The sequence below is a fragment of the Carassius auratus genome, chromosome 2, assembly GCF_003368295.1.
Source record: "Carassius auratus strain Wakin chromosome 2, ASM336829v1, whole genome shotgun sequence".
In the NCBI taxonomy this organism is placed as follows: domain Eukaryota; kingdom Metazoa; phylum Chordata; class Actinopteri; order Cypriniformes; family Cyprinidae; genus Carassius; species Carassius auratus.
Genome location: NC_039244.1, coordinates 13,238,871 through 13,249,526, shown reverse-complemented (window position 1 = coordinate 13,249,526; position 10,656 = coordinate 13,238,871). Strand labels below are relative to the sequence as shown.

Genomic DNA, 10,656 nt, shown 5'->3' with positions numbered 1-10,656 from the left:
ATTAATTAATTAATTCTAAAGCTTTTATGGAGAAATCTTCTGTGTGGGAACATGTTTTTAAATTTAGGAATAAAAGCAAAAGAATTAACAATGGAGGTCAGAATCAGAGGCATTACTACTGTAGCAAATATGTAAGACGTGGCCGTCTTATTTCCAACAACAAGCATTGTTCACTCTTGTTTACAACTGAGACCTGAATTCCTGAGATTCCTTCATCAATCAATCTTTTGTCTTTGAAATACCATAAATAATGATAGTGAAGCATCCTAGCATGCTTTAGCTTACTTACCATAGATGATATCAGTATGTTATGCAGCTTTTTTCTTATTGCAACCTAATGTTATGGGCGTCCCATCAACTTCATACTTCATAGTATAATTAAGTAGAATGAAAAACCATAAACTATACCTTTCTCTTTTTGAAAGTGCATTTAAAGGTTTGTTTGCCATTTGTAATTAAGACATTAATTGGTTATGTATGTACCTTCTATTACAAGTTTGGTTTGAGAGGTTTTAATCTTCAGTGGGGTTCAAAAGCCTGAGAACGCATGAAAATGCTTCCATTTGGCTTTTTTTTTTTCTTATTCAGTATATTTGGTTTCATTACAAATTATATTATCAGCCTAACAGTTTGAACTAAAAGTTAATGACATCTTTTATGGCATCAGCTCTCGAGGAGCATGAACTCCACGTTTGTGTAATGTCTGTGCAGAATCTCAAATATTTTCTTAAATAAAATCTTTAAAAAAAGTTTCAGTGTGTTTTCATTCTTTTGGGCCTCACTGTATACAGACAGGTTTTTGGCCTTAAAAACAAGGAAATAAAACAACACACACACACACACGATTTAGCAGGATTGCATGTGGGGTATGTGAGCTGCCCAGTTTTCACACAGTTGAGCGCCTTGTTCTATGTAAACAACTGATTTACAGTAAGATCAACCCCCAAATAACTTCTTTATGAGCAATGCAAGTCTAAGTTGCCTCTCATTACCATCACAAAGATCAATTTAACATCACATCTAATACAGATGTAGCCTTGTTCTAAATTTGGAAACACAGAGTGTGACAATACCATGTTACAAAGCATGTGACTGCACTAAGAAATATTGAGTTGGCTTTGTCAGTGGCTATTTGTAAAAAAAGGAGGCCAGATAGGTTAGCGAATGTCGGGTAAGTCAGCTTTTAGAGAGAGATTATCTATTGTTTTTTTCAAAAGCAGAATGTTTGTCTGGATGCCTCAGAAATCTGAGTCTAAAATGTGGCTAAAGGTGAGCCTGAGGGAAATTACATGAGGATTTCTCAATATAAGAGCCGGAATGCCCCTCACTAGCATTCGCTTGTAATTACTCATCTTTCTCAGACTGTGTGAGAAAAAAACCTGGAATGTGCGAAACGGCTGAAATCCAGTAGATGGGGCTTGCTAGAACCAACAGAAATTTCCCAAGGCTTCACAAATCAAGAGACACATACTTTTATATATTAATAGCTTTATTGTAAATGTATGAAATGCTTTAGAAACATTCACATCTTTCATTGATTAAATAGAAGAGGTCAACCCTTGGCCATGTGTTTTGAACACATGAACTTTACTGAAATGCTCTTTGGCATCAGTTCCTCAGCTTACGTTCCAAACACAGCTCAAAATAATTGTACAAAATATATATTATTATTTACTTTGAAATGACACCTTGACCAGCAAGTGTGTCATTTAGGAGCAAACACATTCAAGAGATACAAGAAAGCAAATTAAAATACAGTCGGTTTTCTCTCTTAAAAGTTCTTCTGGACTCTTAGGTCTATATAATTATAGAAAAAAAAATTGTCTCACACAACGTGACAGCATTAAGCATGCCGATCCTAGAAATGCAATGTAAAAGAATAACTTTGCTGAAGGGCGTAGCAGCCATCAATAGAAAAACATGCGAAAAATGTAACGGTTTATAACAATCAATAAGGGTGGGGTGGAAAACATACATGCAAGAGCTTCAGTCTCAAGAAGAACGTCGACTGAACTGGAATGTGGTGAAGTTACCACAGGTCTTCTGAGAAGAGGGACAATGCAATAGTGAGAACAATTGAGAAGTTTGTGTCCGCCCTCCTGTACGGTACAGCTGTAAATACCAAAAAAATCCTGTAGGATTCTCACCAGCAGCAAAAGTCTCCATAATTCAGTTTACCAGACTGGAGATGTGGTTTTAAGAGAAGAGCTCAGCTCCCTCTTTGACAAGATTTTTGAGCAGCTCTGTTATTTAGCTGGACTCTTGCTTCACAACAGTACAGTGATGTGGTGTCGTTTAATCCCTCCCATAGCTCCTCTACATTTATTTTGCAAGGCAGTTTGTCTGAGTGTTATTCATCAAATGAAGATCTCCACTACATCAGCCGCCACATCATCCAGGCCCTTGAAAAGGTCCAGAGCAGATGGTGCTTTCTGGATGTTATCTATAAAAAAAATGGTAAATATTAATCAGTTATCACAAAATGAGGTACTACATCAGAATAGAGACGTCATAGTTAGACCTATTTATAAAAGATCACAAATTAGTTTTTGAAAAAATGACGTAATGGTGTAATCTTATTTTTTACACACTGAAGTGAGTAATATTTTCAATTACTATTCAATTACATATCCCATATCATGCAGAAACAGCTAAAAGTTGACTCACCAGAGCTGGTCTCTGTGTGGGAGGTTTGATCTGTTGTCTGTTTCTCTAACAGAACTTGCTCACGTTGTCCCAGGGCTGCTTCCAGAGCGAGCGCCAAATGGGACGTCCCAGTCGCCTGGTCATTGAAATGACTCTTCCCTGGAAAAAGATCCATAAGAATTTGTAAGAATTTCTTCTCAGATCATTTCATGCCATTCTCAGAACTAACTAATGCTGTAATGCTAGTCAGATACTAACTTTAGTAGTAAATGCTAATTAAGAGTGAACACTAATGTTATTGTTAGTCAGACACTAACGTAACTATTAAAAGCTATTTGACAGTGAACACTAATGCTAATTTTCATCAATAAATAGTAAACACTTAGCAGTGAATGCTATTGCTAATGTTAGTCTGACACTAACTTTTACTCGTAAATGTTCATTAGCACTGAACACTAATGCTAATGTTAATACTAGTAAAAGCTAATTATCAATAATCATCAATGCTAATGTTACCCAGCCGGCATTTCATCGTTGATGGGTAGTCACATCAAAACTCAGCTAAGCTAGTAAAAGCTTAACTAGTGTACACTAAATTGATTAACAGTAAACACTAATTAGTCAGATAGCAACTACCAAAAGTAGTAAACATTAATTAGCAGAGAACATTAATGCTAACTTTAGTGAGACACTAATTTAGCAAGTTTAATCTCAGCTAGTGAAGGCTACTAAGATAATTGACACTAACCTTTGTCTTGGGCGTTGTGTGTGACCGTTGAATGAGAGATGGGCTCAGCAGTAGCTAGCCGGGGGTCGCCTGACTCTCTCTTCTGCTCCTGCTGCAGCTTCTCCTTCAGGATACTAATCACTGTGTCCTTCTCCAGGACTTGGGCGTAAAGGGCACGGATCCTGACAACATATTAACCTTGTGAGTCCTACACAATCTTAAAATCCAAAATGGTTCATTAAAACCGACTCAAAAGTGTCTCTTTTACCTGTTTTCTACCTCCTGGTTCCTGTGCTCATATAATGGGAGCTCCTCAATGAAGGAATGGCAGGGTGAATGGTTGATGAGGGTTGTGTCTCTATGACGTTTAGGAAAAAAGCTATTAGAAATTGGTAAAAATAAAAATACTTTGAATATTTTGACACTGATCTCCTTTTTTTTTTTTTACCTCTGAGCTGCAGCGGTGGCAGCGGCATCCATTGCAAAGTCCCTCATGGTCTTCTCCTCCAAGTATTTCTGTTCCCAGCGCGTCTTGTCGCCTCCAGGAACAGAATGCGCTCTTCTTTCTCCCGCAGAAGTTCTTGCAGTGTGGACACACTAACGTGGGATGCTACGGAGACCGGCTGAGGCTGCCGCTGTGGACAAAGACGAGCAAACAAAGTGTAAGATTGTTGCAATGTCCTGATCTGAAGTCTCAAGCTATTCTTAACTTTACTGGAAGGAAACCGTCCTGAAGATACAATGCTAAGACACATCTGAACAGTTAAAAACAAACACAAACTACCGTTTTGTCTCAGTACCTGCTGATTTCGGAGGTCCGCAGTTCATGCTCTAGTCGTGTCCTCAGGCGCATTTCCAACCTTTCTCTCTTTCTCGCAGGTCGCCTGCAGCTGAGTTAGAGCCCCCTGCAGACGCTCAACCTTCTCCACATACGCTCTCTTCCTCTGCAGCTCCGTCCACAGCTGCATGGCTGCGTGTCTGCGTGGACCTCAGTGCCGTCTCCAGGGCCTCGCTCCTGTGCCGCTGGTTCTCCACTTCGTTTCGCAGATGCTGAACCTCCTTCTCCAGATGTGCACACTGCAGCTGCTGTTCTTCATCTGTCAGAAAAGATAGAAATATTGAGATTAGGACAAGCAACTAACTAATAAAAACAAAATAAATGAAAGGTATTATCAATTATCCAGTCATAACAAGCATGGAAATTATGTGAGGATGTGAGAAAGAAGCTGAAGGGAATGTTTTATGCAGGCCCTCTCCAGCAACACTCCCTGCTCAGGAATTTAATCGCAAAGTCCGGAGCGCGCTCATTTACGCAAGCGCTTAAGGAATGCAGTGGAAAGGAGAAGCAGTGACCCACTCTCCCTTTGACCCACATCAGTGACTGCAAAACTCATCATCATCCCACTCTTAGCACTATTAGCAAACAGGAAGTGATCGCTGAGAGGAACATTTCAGTAATTGTCAATGTGAAGCAGACAAGAGCAGTGGTTATCTGTCCCCAGGCATTCTCTCGTACTAAGCTAAAGTCACATCTGATGTTTAATCCTCTTTTCTGACTTTTCAGATCAACTAAGATGCTGTTATCTAACTGAAATTCCTGCATTGCAATGTTCTAATTGGAAACATGTTCCCTCTTTAAGCGAAATAACTCAACAGAAAAACAGATCTCACATTTGGAGTGCAACTCTGGATTAAGAGGCATCCAGAGCATGTGAAACAGTAATAAGGTTTAATGTGGCCGTGTTCATGAACTTACTCTGCAGAAGGAGCTTCTCAATAACATGCTGGTTCTGGTCAGCAGCTTCAACTTCTTTTGCCGCTTGATGCTTGAATGCTGTAGCCTCTTGATCTCAGCCATCAGCTTTGCTTCTTAGCTCTTGCTCTAGAGTTTCTCTTTTAGCGCAAACCCTTCATCAGAGTGTCGTAGGCCTCTGAGATCCTTTGGATCTCTTGTTCTAGCTGGGGGAAAAAATAAAGAAAATTAAATTGCATGTGAGATGTGTTAATCTAACAAATACTTAAAGTTGGTTAACAATCAGTGTTGTTGGTTATGATTAAAGGTGCGGTCACATTAGTGAAATTTTGTGGGCAAAAAGGTCCTTAGTCTATTGTCAATCATGTAGAAATGTATAACGGAAATCAAAGAAGTCACTTTCAAAATAGACTGCTTTCTGCTGGCCAGCATGCAAAGTTACGTAATCATTTTTCTAAAAAACACTAGCAAAATCTCTATGCTGAACTTCTTCGCCCTCATTCAAATGGCAGATTCCTATTGGATTGTCTAGTTTTCGCTCACGAAATTTCATCAAGCAACGGCAAATGTGACCGCTCCTTAAGAGCACAGAACAGAGAAGGTGTTTAGGAGTGGAAAGACCAGGAAAGCATTAACCATGAAACCATCATCCCAGGCATGTTTACACAAGGCGGTGGCCTGATGGGTAAGTGCTCAAACCTGGGTAATTATAATTCTTTCAGAGTGAGCAACAGCTTAGCTGCACTGATGTAATCCATTGAAAACACTACAAAGCCTTTTGGAATTTAGCCAAAGTCAAATGAAACTACAAAATACACTTATACACAAATAACGTGTCTCTGCCTGTTTAAGTTAAGCAAAAAGGTAGATTTCACTGTCATGTGCTTTTACCTTCTGAATTCTGAGGGCCTTCTCAGTGTGTCCCTCTAGCTCCTGTTTCAGTCTTTTATTCTCGTTCATAAGCATTTCCAGTTGACTGCGACCGCAAGCTGTGACCTCCCTGCCAGCAGGGGAGATGTGGAGAGTCTATGGCAAAACCTCTGGTGTTTGAAGCCTGCAGTGGCACAAGGTAAAAATCACGATATTAATTAAAAACGAAGCTGTGGTATTCAGTTCATCTTCGTATGTTAGCATGGTTGGATGACAAACTACATCAGTATGTCCCATATTGCATACTCAGCCATAGAATCAGCCAACAGACTATTAGTCATAATGACACATCTTATAAAGTACGTCAGAACTGGAGGAAATGCATATGCTATGTTACCAAATCAAATGTCAGCTGTGGTTAAGTGTAAATTTTGCACTTGTTATAGTCTTCTCTACCTGTTGTGCTGGGAATTAAATGCTGGTGGTGCTTTGTAGTAATGTTCATACTCCGCTGCTTGTTGTGCAGGAAAGGGGTACTCTGTATAAGGAGCCTGCTTGTTGTATTCCAGTCCTTGGTGGCTATATTGTAAGTGCTGGTTTGCATGATATCCATGGATCTGAGGATAGCTGGCAGAATATGTTGCAGGCATTTTACTGCGCTCTGCTGAAAACTGCAGAAGCCGATCACTGAGTGACCGAACGTGGCCTCGCTTGGGGTCCCAGCTGTCCTCCTCCTCACAGGGCTTTGGGATGGTTTCACTATCCTGGAGTGAGCAGCCCCTGTTCAGTTGACACCACTGGGAGGCCAAATACTGAGACTTGGCCTTGGCTTGTTCATAGGTGGGCAGCTCCTCGCCGTGGTGTGGGTGTGTTGAGTAGTTCTCAGAGTGCTGGTAGTCGACCTGGTGCTCTTGACCCTGGGGTTCTTGGCGTGCAGAGAGCTGAGTAGACTGGGGCTCCTCCTGGCTGAGGCTCTCAGATGAAGCCTGTGAAGAACCAGTCCCTCTGCTGCCCCTCCAACACCTCCTCCTCGCCGCAGGGCCTGCTGCTGGATGGCCAGGAGTGTGCGGGCGTCTGTGGGGTTTCCATAGCGAAGCTGCTCTTGGATTAGTCTGTGCAGGACAGTACCAGACGCTTCTTCACCTCTCATTTTATTTGATGGAGACGAGTATTTATGATCTGAACTGGACCTGGAGGGCAAGACCGATCCAAGAGAAGATTATGATTTTTCAATAGTCAGTAGTTATTTAAAAGAAATAAATGAGGTTTAATTGCTATATTATTTCTTAAACAAGCCTATTGTTTAAGTGCTCTATAATTTTATTATTATAAATTAATATCATCAGTTTAGAGAAAGTGTCAGACATATTAAGCAACAGTATACAAAGATAAAATAAAATAAATAAAGCCAAGTTTACACTCTTACACACTTAAATGTTATCACATAACAAACTTCATTTGGTAATATATGTTTTAACTGGTATTGCTTAAATCAAATAACAAGCAAATATTTAATAACACAACCAACTACATAAACTTGCAACATTTTTTTTTTTTTTTTTTTCGTTGTATTTTATATTTAATCTGTATCTATATGTATTTTTATGCTCTACTGGACCAACAACTATTCAAACACACACACACACAAAAGTGTTCATCCAACAGAAATGCAGCGCTCAATGTGAAATCTTTATTATTCCTATAACTCGTCTCCGGGTAATTAAACGTCATAAGCATCACACAATGTTGTCCAACTTTCACTCAACAACAACAGATCGTCCTCAGATCGATTCGGCTTGATCGGTGTTATATTTAAAGTCTCGCATATTCCGTTTTTCTGCCGATTAAGACAGTTGTGAACTCTTTCGCTGCTATTTGATCATTAAACTATCTGTAGAACGAACACTGACGATTAACTTACCAACTAAAACTCTCATTCCACACGGATTCTGTTAGTGGCATGTGTAATAATCCAAGTAATCCGGCTAATGTCTTCTGTATGTTTTATCTCCTCGCTGTGTTTGTGTGCGTGCGTGTGTTCAGGTCTGGTTGGGTTATGAGCCAGTATGCGCGCGCTCTGCCTCATAAATAACTGAGCGCGCCTGGAATGATCGGAATGTGTGAGCTGAGCTCAGCCATCAAAAGTGAAAAGAGAGAAATGGAGCCATTTAATACAGCAGCTGCAGTTCCGATTACATCCACCGGGCTTTCAAAGGGGCTATATTTCTTTTACTGTCTATGGGCTATACGAGCGCTCAGATTTTCACTGTAATTTAAGAAAACGGGCCAGTAGTGGTCGAAGTAAATCCATGGCAACATAAAGCCTTGTTTTACTACAGAGAGGTTGGGAAGTGATGTCACATTAATAGAGAAAAGGTGTCATAAGGTGTGACCCAATCTGAAAGGTATGCAGACGTGTTGACACAAGATAGGAATATAATTTACTACAGCTAGAAGATCAAACTTTGTGTATTGAGCATATTTTAAAGTATACTAACCGAGTTTACGTTTTCTTCTATATGTTGCTAACTTACTACACTTTTATTTCACAGCATACACATTTTTATTTTTTGATTTGGCCATAGTTGATCTGTTCTTTCTATTCTTTGTACTGAAAATTTAGCTTTGCCATCACATCAGTTATACACAGCCTATTTAAATAGAAAATTGTTATTTTGAATTGGCATATTTCACAATAGTAGTTTTACTGTATTTTAGTCAAATAAACCTGCTGAGCATAAGAGACTTAGAAAACTAAAAAAAAATCTTAATTATTTACAACTTTTGACTGTTGTGTATAAGCAGATGGAGAAGACTACACTACATTCCCAACCCCCCAAAAAAACTTGTCACAAAATGGGACAGTGTATATATCTCCGATTTCAATAGTCTAAAACAAGTAACCAACACTTTTTTACCAGGGTGGTAACTTTTCTTAGTTGCCCTGTGGTTTGTCTATGAATCCTCAGATTCTTCCCAACTAAAGCCATAATAAATGTGAAACGGTGGAAGGGAGTGAACTGGAAGGAATGTTTAATCAGTTGAGCTGGACTGATTACGCTGAGATCAAGCAGCAGATTTCCAACGGAATGGCAAAGAGCGTGAAGACAACTTTATTTGCTTTTATGTTATGATATTGAACAATCCTTCATACACATTTGCCTCTTGATTTGACTGATAGCAGGGTATTTCCAGCTAAGTCTCAGACAGTGAGTCAATGGGAAACAGGCATGTGTTGGACGTGTGACTACTTGATTGCAGGTGTGAATGAAGGAAGCAGTCACTGGCAAGTCTATACAAATCTATGAATATTTTAGTCTTCCTCAAAATCATTCCAGGAAACAAACTGGAAGACATCAAAGCACCACCTAGTAGTGTAATTTATTCATCATAAACCCCGCACTAATAGACATCCTGCTTTGTTTTTATCCAAAAACCCCTTTGGAAGCCAAACTGGAATATCTCCATTCTTTCAGCCTCCACCCTTATATCTTAAACCTTGGAGTTATAAACTGCTGTGATGGCTTTTTAGAAGTATCACAAGACTTAGAAACAGTAGAAAACTAAAAGGAAAAAAATACAGAGGGAATTAAACTCAGCACAACAGGGATCAGATGTGGTTGTTTGGGGTTGTGCAAAGCAGGCTCTTGGTATTGGGAACTAGAGGGGATACTCTATTCTCATCACAATTCTGCCTTTATATGCCACAAATGGCCTGGCATATTTTTATGGCATATTTGTGATTTAAGATGCGATTGAAGCATGAGCCACTGAGACAGCTTACAATGAGCTAAGTTGTGCACAGACGTCCTCAGCTCCAGGCCACTTTTTCTAGAACAAAACTCTATTAAGACAAGCTTTTGATATCAGCATAAATATAAAATGTCTTTAAAGAAAACAAACCGGAATACACTGTTTAAAAATAGTTTATTAATAGGCTCTATTTAAACACATTAACAGGAACATTTTATGTGTCCTCATAGCTACAAATGCTCAACTCATGCAAATAGTGATTATATTTAAATCTAATAATGTGCATGCCTAGATTTCTGTGAGGGTTAGGTTTAAGGGTTGGGTTAGGATATGGACAATATTATTAACCTGATATAAAAACTAAAATCTACAGACATATATATGACATGTGCTTACTTACATAATCAAACAAATCAGTGTGTGTGTGTCTGTGTGTGCATGTTTGTGTCTACTAAACCATTGAAAAAATATGCTAAAGTTAATATATATATATATATATATATATATATATATATATATATATATATATATATATATATATATATATATATATATATAAACAATATAAGTCTGCTTGCCTGTACTACTACTCTTACTTGCTTATAGTTAAAAAGATGTGTAGCTACAAGCCTCCATCAGTCTCCATTATTAATTACAAAATTTCATAACTACTAGCGATGACATCTTGGGATTTTTAGAGAAGCAACTAAAGTAACATGGAGGCATGATTGTGTGATACTGCTTTTATACAACAGTTCATTATAAATGATAGCTAATACTGATTAACTAACATTTTAGACACAATATTGCCATTGTTTCAGGTCTGCTAATCAAAATAGTTTTAAACCAAGACACTGTATAATAACCACAACTTCATGGATAATGTCGTGGTTGCACTAGACACACT

The 10,656-nt window shown here is 38.8% G+C and overlaps 1 pseudogene; it reads right to left on the bottom strand.

The window, feature by feature from the left end:
• Positions 1 to 1,882: 1,882 nt before the first annotated feature.
• LOC113115952 (angiomotin-like 2a) lies at positions 1,883 to 8,069 on the bottom strand (annotated as a pseudogene).
• Between the last annotated feature and the right edge of the window lie 2,587 nt (positions 8,070 to 10,656).